The sequence below is a fragment of the Lithobates pipiens genome, unplaced genomic scaffold (genome assembly GCF_037356315.1).
Source record: "Lithobates pipiens isolate NorthernLeopardFrog02 unplaced genomic scaffold, aLitPip1_a1.2 Scaffold_18, whole genome shotgun sequence".
Taxonomy (NCBI): Eukaryota; Metazoa; Chordata; class Amphibia; order Anura; family Ranidae; genus Lithobates; species Lithobates pipiens.
The window spans coordinates 502008515-502035858 of NW_027507758.1; the positions used below are offsets into that span (position 1 = coordinate 502008515).

The 27344-nt window shown below is 39.9% G+C and overlaps 1 protein-coding gene across 2 annotated transcripts in view; it reads right to left on the bottom strand.

The window, feature by feature from the left end:
* Positions 1 to 27344, bottom strand: part of LOC143988804 (ephrin type-A receptor 3-like) — a 321049-nt gene that overhangs the window by 164176 nt on the left and 129529 nt on the right. The gene's annotated exons all lie outside the window — the stretch shown is intronic.

Sequence of the window (27344 nt, forward strand, 5' to 3'; positions counted from 1 at the left end):
ATCTGTCATCTCTATCAACATCAATGAAAGCAGGCTCAGATGACAGCCTGCATCCAGTACCCCCTGTGTGCTAAGCTGGCAGTGACAGAAATAGGAAGTGGAAGTGAAATGGTCCATTTAACTGTTATTAGAGTCTGATGACAACCCCCTGCGGTTCTTGGAGAGGATTCTTAAGAGTACACATGCTGCATGTTTAATGAATTGCTGGATTTAAACTGATTTAATTAACATCCTAGTTCCATTGAAATATATAAGATTTGTTGAAATTTGCATAAGTTAGTATGGAGTTTTCTACATGACAAAAAATATTCCAATTACCCAATATATCTGAATGAACATACAGTATGTAATGACATTACCCAACAAATACTGCAACTTTTTTATTCAAAGTGTCTAATCACTATAAAACATGCTTTGCGATGTAGGGTCTTTTACACGGGGTGGACTTTACCTGCAATCCGCTTGCTCAACAGGGAATTTATCTGCTGATTGCCGCTGAGCAGGTGGGTGACATGTCCGTCTCTGCTTCGCTTATGTAGGGCGGGCACAGACACATCCCGCTCTCCTCTATGGACGGTTGGATGTAAACTGACTGCCTGTTTATTTACACACACTTGAAAGACAGACAGGCAGACCCGATCAAAACATTTGCATGAAAAGGGCCTTAAGTGCACATTAAAGTCCTCCTCTCCATTCCTCCTCTCCTCTACTACACAAACATTGTCTTTTCATTTTAATCCCCCCCCCCCCCATGCATGTCTCTCACCTTTGCCAATGACGCACACTGTGCTCCCCATGCCTCCTGGGTTATGCATATCACAAATCCCAGGAGGTATAACCTTTCACAAAGAAAAGGCTGAGGGGTGTGCCTAGCGGCATATCATCAGCAGATGAACTCAGAAGAGACGTCAACCTTCACCTCACACAAAAACATGGCGCAAGACCTGATCGGTGTCAGAAGGGAAGAGGATTCTGCAGGACAACGCAGAATCCACTGGGCAAGAGTATCTGAACTTTGCAGAACCCACAACCCAGCAAGCAGAGGTTTGAAAATAATGGGGGGGTGAAGTTCCATTTAAAATGTTATGGTACAAATATTTTTTTTTTCTTGAAATACCTTAAAATATCAGTAATATCTATCATGCTACAATAATGATCACTAGAATGCTGCAGGTTTAGTAAGGACAAAGAGGCACTATTACATGACACTATGTTATAGTAGGCTATACTTGGAGCACACAAGCACTCTTCCAAGTGGCACAGTGCACTTAACCATTCCCAGACAGGGTTTAGAACACTCACACTAAACAAACAAATCAGACCAAGGGGGTGAGGCGAGCCCCCGACCAGTTAAAACCGTCAGTATGAGTGCATCCTAAAAAGTCCTCTGTTGGTAATACAACACTATCACTGCGCAGAAGTAAATTCAGAGGAAATCTGTGATCATCAGCTTCTGACGAGGACACCAATGATACTACTCTCACCTAGTCAAACAGACCAGAAATCAGGGTCTCAAATTAGTATTTTTTTTTTCTAAGCCCTTGTACACATGGTCAGACATTCCGACAACAACTGATTTTTTCCGACGGATTTTGTCCGAAACTGGTGTTGCATACAAACAGTCGGACAAAGTTGACGTTATTTAGTTACGACGGCACTACGTTCAGGCTAGTAGCCAATAGCTTTGGTCTAGGAATTTGATCTGAGAATACGTGGCACTTTGTCCGATCGGAATTCTCTACAAACGATCAGACAAAGTCCGATCGGATCATGTTGTCGGAAAACTCTTATATCCAGCTCTCAAACTTTGTTAGTCGGCAATTCCGATGGAAAAAGTCAGATGAAGCCCACACACGGTCGGATTATCCGACAACACGGTCTGATCGGACATTTTCCTTCGGAATGTCCGACCGTGTGTACAAGGGCTTAGTCTTGGGATTTATGATGGGGAACTAGTATATAGGGATTATCTGTGGATTTCAAGGTCCTCTTTAAGTCTGAATAAGTAAGTATGGAACTGAAACTGACGGTCCCTGGCACTTCAGGGCCCAATTACTCCCCAGCCCACTTAGCCATACATGAGTTAACCCAGGCCAAGGACCCTAGTGCTATAAGGAAAGAGTGCAACTGCTTGGCCATTTTTTCTGCCTATGGCCATAAGGATTTACCTTTCTCGTTGGTCTTTATCTAGAAGAATATTTGAACAAAATGTTGATGTCTTTACATGAGCCAGGCTGGTATAATAGGGGAAACTTGCTACTTCTAGAGGGGGTATTCTGTCCCACCTTTATGTATTTTTCTATGTTGTTTTGAAGTGCATCAGGTTACTATTGTTCTGTAGTATGCTGACATCTAATGACAGTTTAGATACACTCGTTTACATGATTGGTATCTCCCTTTGTCCTCTTCTCCTGTTTAGTGCTAGTTTCAGTGCCTTGAAAATGTATTTATAGTATATAGTATACCCCTTGAAATTTTCCACATTTTGTCATGTTATAACCAAAAACATAAATTAATTTTATTTGGATTTTATGTGACAGGCCAACACAAAGTGGCACAAAATTGTGAAATGGAAGGAAAACAATAAATGGTTATCAAATTATTTTACAAATAAATACCTGCAAAGTGTCACATGCATTTGTATTCAACCCCCTTTACTGACACCCCTAACTGAAATCTAGTGGAACCAATTGTCTTCAGAAGTCACATAATTAGTAAATAGAGTCCACATGTGTGTAATTTAATCTCAGTATAAATGCAGCTGTTCTGTGAAGCCCTCAGATGTTAGAGAGCATTATTGAATAAATAGCATTGTGAAGGCCAAGGAAAACACCAGACAGGTCAGAGATAAAGTTATGGAGAAGTTTAAAGCAGGGTTTGGTTATAAAATATCCCAAGCTTTGAACATCTCACAGAACACTGTTAAATCCATCATCTGAAAATGAAAAGAGTATGGAACAACTGCAAACCTACCAAGACATGGCCGTTCACGTAAACTGACAAGCAGGACAAGGAGTCTATTAATCAGACAAGCAGCCACGAGGCCCATGGTAACATTGGAGGAGCTGCAGAGATCTACAGCTCAGGTGTGAGAATCTGTCCACAGGACAACTATTAGTCATACACTCCACAAATCTGGCCTTTATAGAAGAGTGGCAAGAAGAAAGCAATTGTTGAAAGAAAGCCATAAGAAATCCCATTTGCAGTTTGCAAGAAACCGTGTGGGGACACAGCAAACATGTAGAAGAAGGTGCTCTGGTCAGATGAGACTGAAATTGAACTTTTTGGCCTAAAAGCAAAATGCTATGTGTGGCAGAAAACTAACACTGCACATCACTCTGAATACACCATGTGCAGCATCATGTTGTGAGGCTGCTTTTCTTCAGCAGGGATAGGGAGGCTGGTCAGAGTTGTTGGGAGGATGAATGGAGCCAAATACAGGGTAATTTTAGAAGAAAAACCTGTTATGCCGCAAACACACAACCGGACTTTTTGACAGCAAAGGTCCGACGGAGGGAGTCCGTCAAACAATTCAATCGTGTTTGGGCTCCATTGGACCTTTGCTTGCCAAAAATCTGGTGGACTTTAGAAATGGAACATGTTTTAAATTTTCCCGCCGGACCGAGAAATCCGTTTGTGTGTATGCTAGTCCGACGGACAAAAACGGACGCTAGGGCAGCTATAGGCTGCTGGCTATAAACTTCCTTATTCTAGTTCGGTCGTACGACATCACGTTCAAATCTGTCGGACTTTGGTGTGATTGTGTGTGTCTAAGTCCGTTCATTCAGAAAGTCCACCGAAAGTACGTCGGGAAGACTGTCGGACCTAGTCTGTTGAAAAGTCCGGTCGTGTGTACACGGCATTAGAGTCTGCAAAAGACTTGAGGTTCACCTTCCAGCAGGTAAACGCCCCCAAACATACAGCCAGAGCTACAATGGGATGGTTTAGAGCAAAGCATATTCATGTATTAGAATGGCCCAGTCAAAGTCCGGACATAAATCCATTTGAGAATTTGTGACAAGACTTGAAAATTGCTGTTCACAGGCGCTCTCCATCCAATCTGACAGAGCCTGAGCTATTTTACAAAGAAGAATGGGCAAAAATGTCACTCTATAGATGTGCAAAGCTTGCAGCTGTAGTTGCAATGAAAGGTGGTTCTACAAAGTAATGACTCAGGGGTCTGAATACAAATTCACACCACACTTTTCACATATTTATTTATAAAAAATATTGAAAAACATTTATCCTTTTCCTTCCACTTCACAATTATGTGCCCCTTTTTCTTGGTCTATTACATAAAATCCCAATAAAATATTTACGTTTTTGGTTGTAGCATGGAAAATTTCAAGGGATATGAATACTTTTTCAAGGCACTATAGTTCAGTCCTATCTAAACCCGTGCTGTTTCTTCCATGTTCCCTCAGTCAGTGTTGGCACTTTGCAGAGAAAGCTATTCTTACACATCAAAATACTGGAAAACATCATCTGCACTGCAATTATCAAAAATAAAATTGCATTTTACTTAGTTTATGTGTCTTATTGAAGAGTTATGCTGCATGCAGATAGTGCCAAGCCAGTAGGTGACTATACTGTCCAGACAGCCTGATTCTAAGCAGGCATGTCAATGCATAAATCAGCATTTGAAACAAAACAAGGGAAGGGATGCTTAAGAACCTTAGTGATATAGTTAGAGGGAGCAGGTACATAGCACAGACTAGAGGAGCTAGGGATGTCTTATTGTGAGTCTGGGCTCAAAATAGAAAGAGGTTGCACTACTCCTTTTGCAGTGTGATCTAATTATTTGTCACAGATTTTCATTAGAATTGGTCACCAAAGTATATTTCCTCTTTCAGAATGAAGCAACCCATAGATGATTTGTCCTATATTGCAGACCTGACACATGACTCCTTAGATACAGGAGAAACTGCATCAATAAAACATTGTCTCCTTCTGCTTCAATTCACTGCAAATCAAGGACACATTTTTACTGCAAAGCTTCACTAAGCTCGCTGAAACAACTAGAAAGAGGGGTGAGTGGAGAGATGAATGCAGAATTTTGAAAGATGGATTCTGTGCACCAAAAAGACGTTTTTTTTCTTGTTTAGGAAGACTGTAACATAGGGATCTTTCGATTTTTCCCATAACAACCAATCAGATGTTAGCATCATTCTCTAACCTCCACTAAACAATGTTAAATATATTCTGAATGGTTGTTATGGGGCATCTAAACATGTTTATTTGCACTAGCAAGTACAGAGAAGAACAACCACAGCTGATTTATTAAAGTGGTTGTAAACCCTTTACAACCACTTTAACCTACAGGTAAGCCTAGATTAAGGCTTACCCGTAGGTGCTTGAAATATATCCGAGATCTGCACGGTCTAGGAGATATTTGCAAATCATTGCGTGGTGATTTTTTCTGCGCATGCGCCGAAGTTAGAAAGGGCACGCTGTGCCGTTTCTAGCTCGGGTCATGCCGTTAAAGGCGGCTCCTGCACGCATGTGCGCGAGTGACCTCACGTGACTCCGGCCAGTCACAGAGCCGGAGTTCGCGGCCCCAGAAGGAAGAGGGATGAAGGATGGGAGCTTGCTACTAGTGAGGAAGACGGGGACATTGTGGGCTTCTCCTGCAGGTAGGTGTCACATAATGGGCTACTATGTGATGCATAGTAGCCCATTACGTTTTTTAAAATAAAAAAAACAGTAAAGTTAGCCAATTTTTTTTGCATAATGTGAAAGATGATGTTACAAACATCATTTATACATACATACATATATCAAACATATACCTAACATGTCACGCTTCAAAATTACGCATGCTCGTGGAATGGCGCCAAATTTCAGAACTTAAAAATCCCCATAGGCGATGCTTTAAAAATTTTACAGGTTACATGTTTTGAGTTACAGAAGAGCTCTAGTGCTAGAATTATTTCTCTCACTCTAACGTTCGTGGCGATACCTCACATGTGTGGTTTGAACGTCATTTACATATGTGGGCATAACTTACGCATCAATTTGCTTCTGCGAGTGAGCACGCTGGGACAGGGCCGCTTTCATTTTTTTTTCTTTTATTGTTAATTTTACTTTTATTTTTCTAGTTTGATGCTTTCTTTTTACATTTTTTTTCCTTTTATTATTGCAAACATCCCTTGTAATAGGAATAGTGCGTGACAGGTCCTCTTTACAGTGAGATATGGGGTCACTAAGTCCCCAGGTCTCACCTCTAGGCTGGAAAGCCTGAAAAAAAAAAAAAGATCCTGGCTTCCCAGCCGATTATTACATCCAAAATTAGTAATAATATTATTTCACCAACATGATAGGAAAATACAAGAAAGGGGATCCTGATGTGAACTCTGCTAAGAAATGTATAAAAATGCAGTTTGCTGTTAAAATATTCCTATTATGAGAAGTATGCGGACCGCCATTGATGACCTTCTTTGGGAAATGTTAGTTTTTTTATTCCCTGTACACACGGTTGGATTTTCCGACTGAAAATGTTCGACGGGAGATTTTTGACAGAAATTCCGACCATGTATAGGCTCCATCAGACATTTTCCATCAGATTTTCCATCGCACAAAATTTGAAATCTGGTTCTCAAATTTTTGAACAACAAAATCCGTTGTCGGAAATTCTGATCGTGTGTACACAATTCTGACACAAGTTCCACGCATGCTCGGAATCAAGCAGAAGAGCCGCACTGGCTATTGAACTTAATTTTTCTCGGCTCGTTGTACGTCACTGCGTTCTTGATGTTTTCATGGATTTTGTTGTCGGAATGTTCCGATCAATGTCCAATCGTGTGTACGGGGCATTCACTGATCAGAAGTCAAAAAGAGTTATATGCATACTTGTTCCTAGTCAGTGGCTTACATTGACCCACATTGAATGACGAAGAACCAGATAGAGACGGCAACCCTGGAGTGGAGGTAGGAAACAACTGCCACTGTCATAGGGTTGTTTTCAACCAATGTAGCCAAAGGGTCAGTATGACAGCCAGGCACTAGAGTTTAAAGAGAGGAGAGAATTACAAGCCCCATATTTCTCTCATGGCAGGTTTCCATTTCTGCCAACTTTCACATCAAATGAAATGACATATTCCATCTTTTAGGTAACACATAAAGTATCACATTTCCTTCTGGCTTTATGGGTTCCAAAAGTCTCCATTGTTTACATTTTGGTTATTGACAAGAATAAACTGGAGGCCCATTTAAGTCTAGGAAACAACTTACACAGAGTTGCACCATACAGGCACATCTATCTGCTTTTTACATAACTTTCCCCAATGAGAATAATTTAAATAAATAAAGGCAAAACTTTTTTTTCTTTTGACTAGAGAGAGGGTTATAGACCCTGTCAGCGTTTTACTATCTGTGTCTCATTAGGGAAAATTCCCTTCACTTCCTGTAACAGAGCTAAAATGGGAAGTGAGAGAAAATCCCTGGTTGTCACCAGGGTCACCAGAACTGTCCACATTGGAGGATAGCCACACTATTCCTGTTCTGGGAAAACCCACCATTTTGGATTTTTTTCCCTTTCCTTTAACCTTCAGTGATAATGGTAAACAGGACTAATAGAGAAGGTGATTCTCCCTAATGGGGGCAAAAACAGCAATAAACTTGACAGGTGCTCTTTTCCCTTTTCCCTATCCAAAGCTAAAAAAAATGTTTTTGCCTTTAGTTATAATTTAACTCCTTCAGATCCACACTATAGCCGAATGAAGGCTACAGCGTGGATCTGCTTTGCCGGGAGTATGTCTCTGGAACTCCTCCCCTTTCAAAGCTGGCCATGCCCCCCTGAAGGGTGTGCGTGGGGCACGCTGTGATCAACAGAGTCAATGAGACTCAGGTGATCACAGATCCGAGTAAGGGGCTGGCCCCGACCCCTTACCACATGATCAGCTGTCAGCCAATAACAGCTGATCACGTGATATAAACAGAGGATCGGTAATAGTTTTTTTTTCCTTCTCATGCTGACAGCGTGAGGAGAAAAAAAGCCAATCACCAGCTTCTGTTTGCAGGGACATTGGTCCCGAAGAGGAACAGCCTGTTATATGAACACGAGTACTGCCTGCCAGTGCCACAAATCAGTGCCACAAATCAGTGCCCACGTTATTTAAGTGCCAGCAATCAGTGCCACCTATCAATGCCCACAAGTGGTGGCAATCAGTGCCTCATCAGTGCCAACTAGTAGTGCTGCTTATCAGTGTCACCTACCAGTGCCGACCAGTGCCGATCAGTGCCCATCACTACCACCCATAAGTGCCAGCAATCAGTGCCACCTATCAGTGCCCACAAGTGGTGGCAATCAGTGCCTCATCAGTGCCACCTAGTAGTGCTGCTTATCAGTGCTACCTACCAGTGCCACCTATCAATGCCCTTCAGTGCTGCCCATTAGTGCCACCCATCAGTTCCACCTCTCAGTTCCCACCAATGCCACCTATCAGTGCCCACCAGTGCCACCTATTAGTGCCCATCAGTTTCACCTTATCAGTGGCCATCAGTGTTGCCTTATCAATGCCCACCAATGCAGCCTATCGTGCCCATCAGTGCAGCCTATCGGTGCCAATCAGTGCAGCCTATCAGTGCCCATTAGCGTATATAAATGAAGGAGAAGAACTACCTGTTTGCAAAACTTATTAACAAAATATAAAACGTTTTTTAATTTTTTTTTATTATTCTGTCTTTTTACATTTTTTTAACAAAAAATGAAAACCCAGAGGTGATCAAATACCCCCAAAAGAAAGCTCTATTTGTTGGAAAAAAAATTATAAAAATGTAATTTGGGTACAGTGTTGTATGACTGCGCAATTGTCATTCAAAGCGTGACAGCGTTAAAAGCTGAAAATTGGTCTGGGCAGGAGGGGGGTTTAGGTGCCCAGTAAGCAAGTGGTTAAAGTGGTTGTAAACCCTTACAACTCACTTTAACTTACAGGTAAGCCTAGATTAAGGCTTACCTGTAGGTGCTGCAAATATCTCTTAAACCTACATGGTTTAGGAGATATTTACAATTCCCCATACGAGGATTCCTTCTACGTATGCACCAATGTACTCGGCGCATGCACACTTTAGAAGGGTCACGGCGTGCCGTTTTCATTAAAAGACATGTCGTGACTGGCCAGTCACAGAGCCGGAGTCCATGACCTCAGAAGGAAGATGGATGCTGCCAGCCAGCAAGGAAATCGGGGACATCGCTGGCACCTGTGTCAAGTAAGTGACACATGCTTTGCCTTTGCAGGGAAACAAAGAGGAAGTAAACCCATTAGGGTTTACTTCCTCTTTAAAGAGGAGCCCCAGGCTCCCCGAAAACATTAAAAGTCAGCAGCTACAAATACTGTAGCTGCTGACTTTAAATATTAGGGCACTTACCTTTCCAGGCATCCAGTGGTGCTGGTACCAACATCTTGACTAAGGGAAATCAACAGTGAAGCCGTGCGGCTTCACAGCTGGTTTTCTACTGCACATTTACCAACCTTGCAGCGCTCTGTGAAATGGCTGCAGTATTCTGGGACCTGTGAAGTGTCCAAGAAGGCTGCAGGGGAAGGATAGGGGCCAAACAGCCACAGCAAACTGAGCCAGAAGTGGGAGCAGGTAACTGTCTAAGCCAGGTACCCACTCCCCCCAAAAGGTGCCAAATGTGCCAGAGTGAAGGGGGGGGGGGGGGGCAGACAAGTGAAGCTTCTCCCTTTTTCACTGGGCTTTAAGAGTAAGTACAGTTGGGCCTGTTCAAACCAAACCGGGCAGTAGGAACTCATGGGACAGTCATTAGAATTTTGTGCACATTGTACCCAATGGTGATATCACAATAATGACTCACAATGTGTATTTCATCACCAAGGTAGAGTTGAGATGATTCATTGATAGGAAGTGTGTCAAACATGAAGAGAAACAAATACCCTCCAAGGAGAGATATACGGGACTATTTAATGATAAAACAGACAGACTCCAAAACGTGGATATATACTGTATATAAAAAAGGCATACAAATCTTTATTAAATGACAAAAATGAAATATGAATTTGTTAAAAGCACATAAGCGGCTGATACAAATGGACTAAACACAGTGGTAGCGTTATGAACATAACCTTGATCATACATATGATTTACAGAGACCTTCCATGCATTTCAATAGTAGAAATATCATGCTCTTCTTCAGGGTTGCTCATATAAAAACTGAAGGATGTTATATGATATACATCTAAGCCATCAGCTTGGATGGCTTGGACCATAGCAACCTGTTTTACCTCATTGTTTGCTATTCTGCAGCTTCACCATACTACAATTTATTTTTCTAATCATATTTACTTTTTCTTAAATTCTCAGAGGCCCTTTTTACAAGATCCCATTTGCCCCTTTAATACTGTTTTCTCTGCCCTAAGTGCCAGTGTTATGCCCTAGTGTAGCAACAGGCACACATTCAGCCGTAGATTCTTCAAATGATGTACAAGTTAGCTGGCAAGACAACATACATTTAACACAAAGCCACATCAGTCAGGTCATACCTTTAACTCAAGGTGCTGTCCTCCAACAAATGGATACAAATGATACTGGTACATAACTCAGTTTTGTTATTGAACAACACTATATACCGACAAACAATACTTTACCTATACTATGTTCATTTCTTCTAGAAGGCAAGATCCATCAATGTTCAGATAACACTCAACACTCACACTAACATTGTTCTTGATTAAGATGCTGACCTTGGGACAGGCCTGCTGTTAGAAATCAGACGGGCCCCATATAGCCTACCTGATAGGACCCCTCCCCGACCAGAAGTGACTGATGACATAGACGTATCAGTCCCTTTCTTTGCAGCTTTAGTTGCAAAGATGAATGAATAGGAAGCGCTCTAGAGCTTTTTGCTTATTCACAAACTGAAGCATAGTAAATGAAGAATATAATAATATCTATTATCTAGTATTCTTCTATCTCAAGGGCATTTCTGGATGAATAGCATTCCAACTTGTCAAAGTCTTTGTGTAAATATGTCTGTCATCTCTCCTAGTGGGTGTGTGAAGGAGAAGTATGTCTGTCTTTATCCAAGGCCGCATCTCCACTAAAATGTTAGGAATTTGTTTCATTCTAGAAATTGAAGAATCCTTAGTTCGTACAATACGTCAAGAAAAGTTGTTTATTCTTCATTAAGATAAGCAAAGACAAGCCTTACATAATGACAGCTGGTTACATTTGGTAAGGTGAAGGCTTCAAACGGAGGAAGAGGTATCAGATGTTACATTCTCTTCCATAGTGTAGGGTTCCTTCCCTCTCTTCCAGCCATTCAAGCCATTCAACCCTCTTGGATTCTTGTACTGTTTCATAATCTTATGTCAGCATTTCACTAGAGTGACACCCATTCTTGCATATACCCTGTTTCCCCTAAAATAAGACCTAGCCTGATTGTCGGTGTTGGCTGCAATATAAGCCTTACCACCCAAATAAGCCCTACTCTGTTTCCTCAAAAATAAGCCCTACCCTGAAAAGAAAACCTACAAGGACTTTAACTAGGGCTTATTTGGGGGGTAGGGCTTTTATTGCAGCTATCACCGACAATCACACTATGTCTTATTTTAGGGGAAACAGGGTATGCTTATATGGCTTCAGTCTATAGTTAAGTTGTATAACTCCACCCATTGTCCTGATATAGTAACTCAGAATAGAACTACCTACACAGCAAAATTACTTTTCTCTGTCACTGTCAGTAACCTTCAGAAACTAACATTACAATTACATTATAACATCCATGTGTTTCATATATTTTTCAGAAACTTTTATCACTTAAAATAGTAATACATTCAAAATCTCTAACAGTAAACACAGTTTACTATGCTTCAGTGATGAATGGACACCAAAATGATTGGTACCAATCACTCACTGTGCCCATTCAAGAAAAGAAGGGGTCAATAAATTCCCCCTGTGTGCCTACAGCAGCTGCTGGTAGGAGAGGAGAGGAGGGAAGCTGGAAGTGCTGTGTGGGAAAGGGGCTCACAGGGGGGCTTGGGCAGCAGATGGAAGGGGTGCATTTGCTAGAACATCTCCCCTGCAGTGTAGCCAGAAGGAGAAGTTGGCAGCATTGCAGGGCAAGGCAGAACAGGATTAGTGTCTGCAATAAGACAGTACAGCCAGCTTTCCTGCTTAGAAGGTGCCTACCCCCCCCCCCCTTTTGAACTGATAGGGCCCGGGCCCAGTACAGGGTGGCTGGCTGTACTGCCTTATCAATGGCACTGCCTGGGGATGAGGACATCATGGAAATCCTGAGTGCTGCCTGTCTGCTGGACCTCTCTTCCTACAACTTCCCAGATTCCCTGCATAATTTGAGGCTTCTCTTCCACTCATTCATATGTAAATGTGTGCAGTGGGGTCACTAGGGTTGGTGTCACCTGGTGCGGTAAAACTATTTCAGCAACTTTAACCACTTGCTTACTGGGCACTTAAACCCCTCTCCTGTCCAGACCAATTTTCAGCTTTCAGCGCTGATGCACTTTGAATAAAAGTCATGTGACGTTGTACCCAAATAAATTTTGATAATTTTTTTCCCCCCACAAATAGAGCTTTCTTTTGGTGGTATTTGATCACCTCTGCGTTTTTTTATTGTTTGCGCTATAAACAAAAAATAGCGTACATTTTGAAAAAAAAAACACAATATGTATTACTTTTTGCTATAATAAATATCCCATTTAAAAAAAAATATATATATTTTTCCCTCAGATTAGGCTGATACGTATTCTTCTACATATTTTTGTTAAAAAAAATCCCAGTAAGCGTTTATTGATTGCTTTGTGCAAAAGTTATAGCATCTACAAAATGGGGGATAGATTTGTCATTTTTATTATTATTTTATTTCTTTTTTACTACTAATGGCAGCGATCTGCGCTTTTTATCATGACTGTGACATTGCGGACACATCAGACACATTGGATACTTCTGACACTATTTTGGAACCATTCACATTTATAAAGCGATCAGTGCTATAAAAAATGAACAGATTACTGTATAAATGTGACTGGCAAGGAAGGGGTTAACACTAGGGTGCACTGCAGGGGTTAAATGTGTGTCCTAGGGAGTGAATCTAACTGTGGGGGGATGGGACTGATGAGGGGAGGAGACCAATCGGTGTTCCTCTGTACAAGGAACATCTGATCAGTTCTCCTCTCCCCTGACAGGACGTGGATCTGTGTGTTTACACACACAGATCCACGTCCTGGCAAGGTTACCGGGCAATTGCGGGTGCCCGGAGGACATTGAGGTCCCTGGCGATGCGGTGAGCGCACTCTCCACAATGCCAGGAAGCAGAGGACGTCATATGACGCCCACCAGAAGGGAGGAACAGTTCTTGCCGCCGTCATTTTACAATACGGCGGTAGGGAACTGGTTAATCACAGCTGGGATTTTTATTTTTTTCTAAGACGGAAAATGTTGAAAAACAAAAATCATGTTTCATAGTTTGTTTTGCAAGCAGTTAATTTTTCTCCTTCATTGATATGCACTGAGGAGGAATCACTGGGTGGCACTGATAGGCTGCACTGGTGGGTGGCACTGATGGGCACTGGTAGGTGACACTGATGGGCACTGGTAGGTGACACTGATGGGCAGCACTGTTGATGAGGAACTGATTGGTGACACTGATTGGTGACACTGTGGGCACTGATGGGTGGTACTGTGGGCACTGGTAGGCGGCACTGTTGTGCACTGGTAGATGGCACTGGCAGGTTGCACAGGTGAGCACACATGAGCTGGCGGCAGCTCTCCCTGATCGGGACTGATGTCCCTCTGAGAGCCGCGGCGATCAGCTTTTTTTAATCTCCTCACGCTATCAGTGCGAGGAGAAAAAATAGCCGATTACCAACTCTGTTTACATCAAATGATCAGTTGTCATTGGCTGACAGCTGAATATGTGGTAAGGGGTCGGGATTGACCCCTTACTCCCATCTGTAATCAGCCGAGTGTCATAGACTAGCTGATCACAGAGTGTCCTCGGGCACAGGAGGACATCTTTTGACGTACTCCCGGAAAAGTAGGTCCGCGCTGTAGCCGTCAGGCGGCTATAGTGCACATATGAAGAAGTTAAACACTATGCTAAAGTCTTAATCCACTAGAACCTGAAATAATTTACAGCATGCACCTTGTAATATTCCCAGCTTATCACTAGATAGCATAGCCTATATAACCCATTTATAATGTGCATGTACTGGCATTGTTGCTGGCTCAGTGCAGTAATAGGGATGCATATGAGATGCGATATAGTTTGCAAAATTAGAAAATCAGAACTGACAGAATGACGTTCACACCAAGCATTTCTTGTAAACACCATTTCATACAACAGAGATCCGTACAAAAGAATTAATTAGGAACATAATTAAATGCTGTTTCTCTTTTATTCTGGATCTGATATTGACGGATATTGATGGATTGGCCGGTTCATATAAGTTCATATTTGCACCGCTGCTTTTTAATGCATGAATTTATTGGAATGCAAAGAACATTTAAAGTGGAACTTTGTTCTCTTATTCAGCACATACTGTTTTTAATCCTTATCCTGCTGGCCTTATTAAATTGACCAGATATTGTATTAACTTTTTTTATTATTATTATTTTTACATTTCTTCAGTAGCTTCTTAGTTTCTGGCCTAGGCCAAAATGATATCATAGAGGAGACTTCAAGGACATCATTTTCTTTCATCTAGAGGACGAGAGGAGGGTCTTTCTACGTTTTCACAGTTAAGTGTTTCTACCCTGTTTCCCCGAAAATAAGACCTAGCGTGATTGTCGGTGATGGCTGCAATATAAGCCCTACCCCCCAAATAAGCCCTAGTTAAAGTCCTTGTAGGTCTTATTTTCAGGGTAGGGCTAATTTTAGGGGAAACAGGGTAGGGCTTATTTGGGGGGTAGGGCTTATATGGCAGCCCTCACTGACAATCACACTAGGTCTTATTTTCGGGGAAACAGGGTAAACCAACATCATAAAAAACTATCAATAAATGCAGTATTAAATGCTGTTCATACTCAGTCACTATGAGATTTGTTATCTGTATTCTGTAGACATGTGCAGTTTGTTTTTTGTTTCAAATTGAAATTCTGAGGAACTTTCATTTTTTTGGAAATTCGGATCTATTCGAATTTCCGAATTACAATAGTACCGAATTTAAACGAATCCGAAATAACAAACAAATTCAAATTCAAAATCGAATCGATTTGAATCGTTTTCTAATTCTAAAAGTTTTCAAATTCAAATAGTTTTTGCATTTGAATACTTTTCAAATTCAAAAAGTTTTGGAATTCGGATAGTTTTCCAATTTTGAAAGGGAATAAAATAGAATAGAAAATAAAGGAATATAATATAAAAAATAAATAGACTGCAATAGTAAAGGATATAACAGAAATAAAAAGAATAGAATATAATAGAGTAAAACAAAAAAAAATATAAAAAAAATCATCAACTTTCTTTTTTTGGAAATCTGGATGTATTTGAATTTCCGAATTACAATAGTACCGAATTTAAACAAATCCGAAATTACAAAAAAAATAGTTTTCAAATCAATTTTTAATAGTTTTCAAATTCAAAAAATTTTCAAATTCGAATCGTTTTTTGCATTTGAATACTTTTAAAATTTGAAAAGTTTTGGAATTCGAATAGTTTTCCAATTTAGAAAAAGAATAAAATAGAATAGAAAATAAAGGAATATAATATAAAAAATAAATAGAATAGAATAAAAAATGGTATAACAGAAATAAAATGAATAGAATATAATAGAATAAAAGAGAACAAAATATAAAATAACAGAATAGAAAATAAAAGAATATAATAGAATATAAAAGAGAAGATTAAAAAAAAAACGGAATAGAATAAAATAGAAAGATTTTAACCATTTCCCAACATTCAAATAGAATCAATTCAAATGTGAATAGAATAGAAAAGAATAGATAAGAATAAAATAGAAAATAACAGAATAAACAAAAAATAAATAAAAATAGACTAGAATAGAAAAAATATAACCATTTCTCGAAATTCAAATAGAAGTTGAATTTGAATAGAATAGAAACGATTAGATTAGCATAGGAATAGAGTTATATTATGTATATTCTAATCTATTCTGTTGTTTTTTTCTATACTATTCTGTTACTTTCTATTCTATTCTAATCTATTCTTTTCTAATCAAATTTCTATTCTATTTTATAGTTTTTTTGAATAATATTATTATCTATTCTATTCTTTTCTATTTGAATTTCAGAAGATGGTTATATTCTCTCTAGTTTATTATATTTTTTTATTCTATTCTATTCTATTTCATTTCTATTATATTCCCTTATATTCTGTCCTTTTGTTTTCTATTCTATTTTGTTCTGTTTTACTCTATTATATTCTATTATTTTATTTTCTGTTATATATTTTTTCTCTATTATAAATTTTTTGTATTCTATTCCATTATTTTCTATTCTATATTATTCTCTTTGGAAATTGGTAAACTATTTGAATTCGAAAACTATTCGAGTTTGAAAAACTTTTAGAATTTGAAAACGATTTGATTTTGAAAACTATTTGAATTCGAAAACTATTCGAAAATTAACTTGAAAAATATTCAAAACGATTCAAATTCAGAAAATTTTAATCAATTCAAATATGAATAAACTAAATAATTTCCAAAATGAATTAAACAGGTTAAACTAATTTAACTAAACAAATTTATGTATATAACGAATCAAAATAAAACAAAACACATTTTTGCAAAAAGTATTCTGCAAAAAAAACCTGGTTGATCCTACTGTTCTATATCTCCACCTTCTGTACATGTTCCCAATTCAGCTGTGGTAGCAACTCTGCACATGCTCAGTTTTCAGTGAGTTTCTATGCTGAGCATTTCCTGCCTATCACATCTGAGCAGCCCAGCACACATGTGGGCGTATACATAATGGTAAATGACAGCCCACTCCCTCCCTCCTCTTCCATGCCCACTAATCAGCTAATACAATGGGGGTGGGATATTACATGTAAATGAATGGAAGCTTCACCTCCCTCTTAGGCCCCTTTCACACTAACGTCCCGTTCAGGCCCGCCTGTCAGTTTTTCAGGCGGACCTGAACGGGTGCTCCATAGAGCTTTATGGAGCGTCGGATGTCAGCGGTGACATGTCCGCTGACATCCGACCCGCTCCGATCCGAAAAAGTGTGACGGAGGAAAAAGCTATTTTTCCATCCGTCTGCGGATCGGATCGGATGACGACGGGCACTGCGGTCCGTCGTCATCCGATCTCCCATAGGGGAGAGCGGCGCTGTGACAGGTCCGTCCCTGCACAGTGTGCGGAGACAGACCTGTCATCTCCCTGCTCAGCGGGGATCGGCGGAGTGATCCCCGCTGAGCAAACGGACATCCACGGGGCGGATCAGAACTGATCCGCCCCGTGTGAAAGGACCCTTACTCTAAAATACAAGCTGGAGGGGACTGTGACTGGCAGAAATCCATCCACATCATGTTATTGCTACAAAATAATAAAGATTTTATTTCAAATTTACTGTATATTTGTATGACAATTTAAAACAGTATATTGATAATAATTATTTATTTTTATTCTGTATCCCAAAGGCCGTTTGTTGTACTTTGAACATGTGACCAGCAGCAGTGGACTAGAAGCTATACCTGCTTATGTTTCCCTGCAGACAGGCTGGGTCACGTGACAGTTGTATATCGATTAGGAAAAAGATACTCAGTTTTTTTTAATGTTAAAATAATTACAGTGTCCTCATCCATATACAGAAATAGAAGGGACAATGTAAATTAAGCAGTGTGTGTTTAGTATCACTTTAAGCACGTCCTGCATGCCTGAGCTAAGGGCAGATGGATTTCAGGAAACAAATGCTACATAATTCATCTGCCCTTACTGAAGGTGGCCATAGCAATGCATGTTAGGGGGAGTGCTTTTCAAAGTGATTTCTCACAACAAAATAAAGCACGGAAACATGAATCCATAGTTTGCTTTGAAGATTAAAAATGAATTAAATAGCATTTTTGGTTTGTGGTGCTCAGATATAGTTAAAGAGGAACTGCAGTCTGCTCACATCATTTGTAATAAAAACATATTTTCCATTCTGAAGCTTCCCTCCAAGCACTTTGCATATTATTATTATTATTATTATACAGGATTTATATAGCGCCAACAATTTACGCAGCTCTTTACAATATAAGGAGACAATACAGTTACAATACAATAAAATACAAGCAGATTAAGAGGGCCTTGCTCAGAAGAGCTTACTATCTAATAGGGTGGGGCAGGTGGTACAAAAGGTTGTAACTGTGGGGAATGAGCTGATGGAAGTGGTAGGAGATTAGTTGGAGGCATGGTAGGCTTCCCTGAAGAGATGAGTTTTCAGGGATCGCCTGAAGGTAGCAAGAGTAGGGGATAGCCAGACCAGTGGAGGTAGCGAGTTCCAGAGGGTAGGAGAGGCTCTGGAGAAATCCTGGAGATGAGCATGAGATGAGGAGGTGAGAGAGCTTGAGGGTAGGAGGTCTTGAGAAGAATTAAAATTTTATATATTCTATGATTCTGTACTTGCCAAATATGCTGCAGAAATCTCCCTCCACTGAGTCTGTCTGCAATCATTTTAACTGTGGGCAGCTGAAGCTGCTGCTTGTTCACTTCCTGGATTTAGACAGACACACAAAGGTACACCTCCAGCTCTGCAGCTCTCATTGGCGCTCTTATGACTCACCCCCCCTCTCTTCCTGGCAAACTCTCAGGAGAGAGAGAGCTGTGCATGATGTCATAAGCCTAGGCTAACGACCAGACATGAAACAGGGAGTGGGCTGTATAAGGTATTTACTGGCAGAAAAAAATAATGTTTTACTATCCAAAGTTAAATTAACCAGCTCAGAGGATTTAATAGATGGAAAGATGAAAAAAATGACTGAAGTTCCACTTTAAGTCCTACTTTAAAGAGGAGGGCTGGTTTTAAAAACATTTTTTTAAAAGTCAGCAGCTACAAACACTGTAGCTGCTGACTTTTAATAAGCAGACTTACCTGTCCAGGGCGCCCGCGATGTCGGCCGCCCGAGGCTGACCCATCCCTCGGCTCTGGGGTCCCGGCGCCGCCATTTTGGCTAAGGGAAACAGGCAGTGAAGCCGAGTCGCACAGCGCTTTGTGAATGGGGCGCGCTGTGTTCTGGCACAGGAAGACGCCGCATGAAGGAGAGAAGATAGAAGATCTCCGCAGAAGAGGAAGAGGCAGATTAGGATGATGTGCCTAGCAACAGGCATTTCTGGTAAGTTAAAAAAAAAACATTTTTTTTTTCAGATTTTTTTTTAATTCTTAATGTATTTTTTTTTTCAGGGTGGCCCTCCACTTTAATTACATCTTCATGTAAGATCTTCTTGCAGATCTTTATTGGATAAAGCTGAATTGTGCTGTGAATGTGCTTGGACGGACAATGCATGAAATCCTTTGATTCTGATTTCTTGTAAATGCCAGAGCTGCCAGTTTGTTAGTCCATGTCAGGCTGTCGCTTCCCTATATGGAAAATCCGAATAGGATTTTTGGTTTTAGTGCCCTAAAGGTTGCTAAAGGTAAAGTAATTATTTTCAGGGCATCAACTGACCCCCAAACATATATATGTATATATATATATATATATATATATATATATATATATATATATATATATATATATATATACAGTGGTGTGAAAAAGTGTTTGCCCCCTTCCTCATTTCCTGTTCCTTTGCATGTTTGTCACACTTAAGTGTTTCGGAACATCAAACCAATTTAAACAATAGTCAAGGACAACACAAGTAAACACAAAATGCAATTTGTAAATGAAGGTGTTTATTATTAAAGGTGAAAAAAAATCCAAACCATCATGGCCCTGTGTGAAAAAGTGATTGCCCCCTAAACCTTATAACTGGTTGGGCCACCCTTAGCAGCAACAACTGCAACCAAGCGTTTGCGATAACGTGCAATGAGGCTTTTACAGCATCCTGGAGGAATTTTGGCCCACTCATCTTTGCAGAATTGTCCTAATTCAGTTACATTAGAGGGTTTTCGAGCATGAACGGCCTTTTTAAGGTCATACCACAACATCTCAATAGGATTCAGGTCAGGACTTTGGCTAGGCCACTCCAAAGTCTTCATTTTGTTTTTCTTCAGCCATTCGGTGGTGGACTTGCTGGTGTGTTTAGGATCATTGTCCTGCTGCAGAACCCAAGTTCGTTTCAGCTTGAGTACACGAACAGATGGTCGGACATTCTCCTTCAGGATCTCTTGGTAGACAGCAGAATTCATAGTTCCTTTTATCACGGCAAGTCTTCCTGGTCCTGAAGCAGCAAAACAGCCCCAGACCATCACACTACCACCACCATATTTTACTGTTGGTATAATGTTCTTTTTATGAAATGCAGTGTTCCTTCTACGCCAGATATACTTGGACACACACCTTCCAAAGAGTTCCACTTTTGTCTCATCGGTCCACAGAATGTTGTCTCAAAAGTCTTGGGGATCATCAAGATGTGTTGTGGAGAAATTGAGACGAGCTTTGATGTTCTTTTTGCTCAGCAGTGGTTTTCTCCTTGGAACTCTGCCATGCAGGCCATTTTTGCCCAGTCTTTTCCTGATGGTGGAGGCATGAACGCTGACCTTAACTGAGGCAAGTGAGGCCTGCAGTTCCTTGGACGTTGTTGTGGGGTCTTTTGTGACCTCTTGGATGAGTCGTCGCTGCGCTCTTGGGGTAATTTTGGGTGGCCGGCCACTCCTGGGAAGGTTCACCACTGTTCCATGTCTTCGCCATTTGTGGATAATGGCTCTCACTGTGGTTCGCTGGATTCCCAAAGCTTTGGAAATGGCTTTATAACCCTTTCCAGACTGATAGATCTCAATTACTTTCTTTCTCAATTGTTCCTGAATTTCTTTGGGTCTTGGCATGATGTGTAGCTTTTAAGGATCTTCTGGTGGACCTTACTGTGTCAAGCAGCTCGTATTTAAGTGATGCCTTGATTGTGAACAGGTGTGGCAATAATCAGGCCTGAGTGTGGCTAGAGAAATTGAACTCAGGTGTGGACAACCACAGTTATAGTATGTTTTAACAAGGGGGGCAATCACTTTTTCACACAGGGCCATGATGGTTTGGATTTTTTTTCACCTTTAATAATAAACACCTTCATTTACAAATTGCATTTTGTGTTTACTTGTGTTGTCCTTGACTATTGTTTAAATTGGTTTGATGTTCCGAAACACTTAAGTGTGACAAACATGCAAAGGAACAGGAAATTAGGAAGGGGGCAAACACTTTTTCACACCACTGTATATATGTATATATATATATATATATATATATATATATATATATATATATATATGCTGAATATAAGTGTAAATTTAAACAGCTTCCATGGTAACCAGGGCAACAGGAATTCCCTAACTGTTTAATATTTTAAAACGCAAATCTAGCAACTATTGTATATTTATTCCCATTATCGGCGCACAGCAGCCATACATCATTCTTAAATCATCCATTTTTAAAATACTCAGAGGAAAATATTTTTCTATAGAATTTCCACTGGGTTAGAGCTAAAGATCCACTATTCTTGCTCAACACAGATGCAATAAAGAATTAAATTATCTCTTGTTATCGTTTTTTTTTTTTTTTCTGTTTGACTTTTGCTGGAAGCTGGAAGACTTTGTGACCTGATTGAGGTGAAGCGCTTACCATGACACACGAGAGAACAGCTTCTAAGGGAAGTGAACAGCCCTTGAAAAACTGTATTATGTTTTTCCAAAAACTAGAGACCCCATGACAAAACTAGAGGCTAGCTGGCATTCTTTTGCTGCCGGATCATGCCCTGATTACCATCCATGGATGAACAAACTACAGGATGAGTAAAAACAAAAGGATCTGGCTGCTTTGAACACAGCCAGCCTCACAAATCAGCAATGCTATTAAATATTGAAGACTCTGACTCAGATCTGCTCTGTACAATCAATAGCTCTTAGATTTAATGCTCCCGGACACAGAGCCGGGGAATACGCATGTGTTTGGGAAGTCTGTAGCAGACTGAAGAATGTCGTCCCTTCCAGGTTTACAAGCCTACGTGACCTACATATAGGAATGCATAAGACTATGAGATATGGTGCTTATTAAAAGAGTAGACCCAAAGATATAGAACCCTACTCTGAAAAAATACTTATCAACTAAAAACGAATGCACCTACTTGACAATATACAACCATGTGGGGGCCACAGAAAACATGTGGAAGAAGGTGCTCTGGTCAGATGAGACCAACATTTTACTTTTTTTTGGCCTAAAAGCAAAACGCTATGTGTGGCTGAATACTAACACTGCACATCACCATGAACACACCATTTCCACTGTGAAACATGGTGGTGGCAGCATCATGTTGTGGGGATGCTTTTCTTCAGCAGGGACAGGGAAGCTGGTCAGAGTTGACGGGAAGATGGATGGAATCAAATACAGGGCAATCTTAGAAGAAAACCTGTTAAAGTCTGCAAAATACTTGAGACTGGGGTGGAGGTTCACCTTCCACTGGGACAACGACCCTAAACATACAGCCAGAGCTACAATGGATTGGTTTATACCATAGAACACTCTGGTTTGCCTACTGATTTTAATATTTTACAGTTATGCCGCATACACACAATAGGAATTTCGATCAGCAAAAGACCGATGAGAGCTTTTCATCGGAAAATGCAACCGTGTGAATTCTCCATCAGAATTTAGCTGGCCGCATTGCCAGCAAAAAATTGATATGTTCTCAATTTTTCCAATGTAAAAACTTTTGGAAATTCTGATCTTGTGTATGCAATTCCGACGCACAAAAACTCATGCATGCTCAGAGTCAACTACGAGATGGAAGCTATTGGCTACTGGGTATTGAACTTCCTTTTTCTAGTCCCGTCGTATGTGTTGTACGTCACCACGTTCTTGATGGTCAGAATTTGGTGTGACCGTGTCTATACAATACAGCTTGAGCGAAATCCCATCGGAATTCTGTCTGGAAAACCATCAGAGCTTTTTCTGACCAAAATTCCGATCGTGTGTACGTGGCATTAGCTGGTTTCTAAGCTGGTTAGGTGCTTCAAGAGTGTCACTCTTTATGGCCGAAAAACACTAATAATTGAAAGTACGAATAGAAAAAAAATGTTAGAGCCTAGGATACTGGACACATTTATTTTAAAATTGTTAATTTGTCTAAAGTATCATCTTCCCATGTGATTTTGAAGGTAATGATTTGCACCTATGAAATAACACAAGAAGAGTGGTGGCAGAACAAAGTTTTGTTTTTTGTTTTTGAGTATAGATCAATGTTGCCCCTTACATGATTGAATCTACTCCTGCCGCGTACACACGATCGGAATTCTCGTTGGAAAAAGCTCTGATGGTTTTCCCGTCGGAATTCCGACGGAATTTCACTCAAACTTTCTTACCTACACACGGTCACACCAAATTCCGACGGTCAATAACACCGCGACATACAACACATTCAACGGCACTATAAAAAGGAAAATTTAATGCTTTCGAGCATGTGTCAAATTGTTTCCGAGCATGCGTTGGAATTTTGCGTGTCGGAATTGCATACAAACGATTGAAAAATCTGATAGAAAGGTTTTTCGTCTGAAAAATTAAGAACAGGCTCTCAATCTAAAGACTGTCGGAAATGCCGACAGAAAAAGACCGAAGGGCGTACACACAGTTGGAAAATCCGATGAAAAGTTCCCATCGGACTGTTTCCAACGGAAATTCCGGCCGTGTGTACACGGCATTAGAGTTTACTGATTCACTGCCTCTGCTAGAAGAATCTATTCCAAGCATCAACTATTCTTTTAGTAAAATAATACTTTCTAAGGTTTGGAACTTTCCTAAGTTTAAGTCTCCATGTTCATGATCTTAGCCTCATATTGAAAATCCCGCCCTCCTGACCTTTTTTGCCATATATGTATGTAATGGTTTACTACCAGAAAAACATGGGTGAATACATAAAGCTGCACCCTGACATGGTTAGGGTGAAGATCTTAGATGTTCCTAGTAGTAATATAGGGCAATCAGAGTATAATGCCTGGTACACACAATGAGATTATCGTCCGTTTATTTATTTATTTATTTTTGCATGATAATCTTCGATTGAAACTGAAGGGTTTACTAAAGTCATGAATATTCTCGTAGGACAGAATAAAAATGTGGAAGTGATGTATCGTGTTGTAGTATATTTGTATTGCATTTTCAAACGACAACTGTACTGATTAAATGAAAATTGTACAATCTAGCATCGTCCAAAAATTTTTTTTGTGCATGTCCCATCAGATAATATCAAATGAACTATCATAATCAGCTCTTGAAAGCTCTGTACTAATAATCAGATTATTGCGTGATCAAATCGTGTGTATGGGGCTTTAAAGGTTAGATACCAACAAATAGACAATTAAACTGTTGACATGTAGAGATATGTCACCACTCCAAGCCTTTGTTAAAATCCTCCACCTCTTAAACTCTGCTGACCAAAGAGAGCCCAAGCATGCTCCACAAACTCTGCAGTAAAGCAAAATGTCGCACACTAATGATGTCAGAACTTTTATTCAGTATAAAATGCAACTTAATTCTTAGAGGGATGCATACCACATAAACATCATGCCACAAAATACTACAGAAAACTGATAGTAATTACATACCCCAAGACAAAATTCATTGTGTATCAAAACATTGTATGAATACCATAGTTAAAGTGTAAATCCAGGCAAAAACTAACTCTAAACCTGCTCTCTGCCATATTTTAAACCTAATCTATCTAGCCCTGTAAAGCAAAAATCGCTGTACTTACCTGTACTGCAGCCAATCTGGTCCAGTTTCCAGTGGCGGAAGCTGTATGGAGGAGAGAACCGTCAACGACTGTAAAATAGATGGGAGGTGACATCGCCCGTAGACTTACTATGGGGCTTCCGTTATCGGCTGCCTCTCCTGCACACGCCTAAAGCTGCCGCTGAGAGTTGATGCTGGGACCGGACCGGCTGCAAAATACCTAAGTAATGTATAGCAATTTTTGCTTTCAAGATTTAGATAAATAAGGTTTAGAATGTTGCAGGGAGCAGGTTTAACGTTAGTTAGGTTTTGCCTGAACTTCCACTTTAACATAAATACAAAAAAAATGTTTTTAAAAGGATTGCAGCCACACTGATGTAAGCTTTGCAGTATTTACATTGATGGATTATAGAAATAATGTAATATGAATTTTAAAATGATGCAAGGCACATACCAATATAAAAAATAATAGTGTTGTTCCCTTCATAAGTGTAAGGTCCTGAAGAAGCTATTCAGAAAAACATGTTGACCATTGCAAGCTGGACAAGATCACCTGGACTATACAGATTATTGTCATACCACCTTTATTTGACTATTTCAAAGTCTTTTATACAGAAGCTTTTAATATGTTTATAATAAAACATTCTTTTTTATATAAATGTGTATGTCTCATGACTTTAAAGTCCATCAATTAACCGTACAAGTATTTCTTGTCAGTATTTTTTTTTTAAAGTAAAAAAAAAAAACCAATGTGATAGAAAAAAACCTAGCCAAATGTATCGATAAGAGTAAACAGTATAATTATACAGTATACCTGTTCAATTTTATTGATCTACAAAAGATCAGAAGCTGAGTGATCTGAAATTTCTCCTTCTTTTAGGACTGTTCATTCATTCAGCTTCTGATCTTTTTGTAGGTCAATAAAACTGTATAGAGGTACAAAATGATACTGTCTGCCCTTATCCATGTTCTCTGTTTGGTTAGTATTTATTACACTGGTGTTTTTTTTTTACCTTTGTATTTGTTTTGAAGATTTTCAAAAAATGTTTAGGGTTTTGGGGCTTTTTTCGTTACTGATAGAATGTTTTAATGTGCAATAAGTTTTGTCCTGGGGTATGTAATTACAGCTTTATATTATGTTGTAATTTTACTAAAAGATTTACTAAAACTGGTGGAAGCAGAATCTGGCGCATCTGTGCATAGTAACCAAACAGCTTCTAATTCCTGCTTGTTCATATAGGCCCCTTTCACACAGGCTGTCCAATCAGGTCCGTCTGTCAGTTTTTCAGGCGAACCTGATCGGACCTTCCATTCACCTTTATGGAGCGGCAGATGTCAGCGGAGAAATGTCTGCTGACACCCACTGCTATCTGATCCAATCCTCTCTGCCAAGACTGGACGGATCAAGGTTCTATTTTCCATCCATCTGGTGGATCAGATCTAATGGGATCCAATTAAAACGGAAAAAGCAGTCCATTTTTATCCGATCTCCCCATAGCGTAGAGGAGGACTCTGTCCATCTCTGCTCTGCTTAGTGAGGACCTGTCATCTGCCTCCTAAGCAGGAATCAAGCAAGTGGACCTCAGAGAATGGTGGTGCCCATGTGAAAGGGGCCCAAAGCGTTGATAATAAAACCTGGAAGCTGATTGGTTTCTATACACAGCTGCACCAAATTTTGTTTGCACCAGTTTTAGTAAATCTCCCTCTAAATGTTGATATGGTATGCATCCCTTTAACCCCCCTGGCGGTATTCCCGAGTCTAGCTCGGGGTTAAAATTCAGTACCATTAGCAGTAACCCTGAGCCAGACTTGGGATCGCATCGCTGAATCCAGGATGAGTATGCTTACCTTGTCCCCTCAATGTCTCCCCTCAGTGTGAACGGCTCGTCCCTCCGCTCGATCTATCACAGAGCCGAGCTCCGTTCCCTGCGAGCGCTGCAACGCACGGGGACAGAGAACGGTGCCAAATTCAAAAAGTGAAACACACACATTACATACAGTATAATGTAATCTTACAGATTACATCACTGTATGTAATTATTTCACATCCCCTTTGTCCCTAATTTCTCCAGTGTCCTGCATGCAGTTTTATATTATAAAAACTGTTCTTTCTGCCTGGAAATTGGAGATTGTCCATAGCAACCAAAACTGTCCCTTTACATCAAAAGTGGTTTTAGACCAGCTAGAAAACAGCGATAATACAATTAGAATCACTAGCAGAATTGAGCGATTTGTGGGGAGATCTGTCATCAAATGCTGAAAGGTAATGACAGTGACAATTCTGCAACTGAGCAAATTTCAGTTTTTTTGATTTGATTACATTATTGAATAATTTTTATTATTATTATATTATTATTTGGTATAATTATTTATAGTTATTTATTATATTTTAATTTATTATTTGGTTTTTCAAACTTTATCATACCCTGGATGTCTACTTGACTCTGGTTTGGACAGATTTAAGTGAGTTATTCCTAAGAATTACAGACCTACAATATAAAACGCCAAATTTCCATGCAAAATAATTGTACTGCTTTCAGCACCTAAAATCCGACAT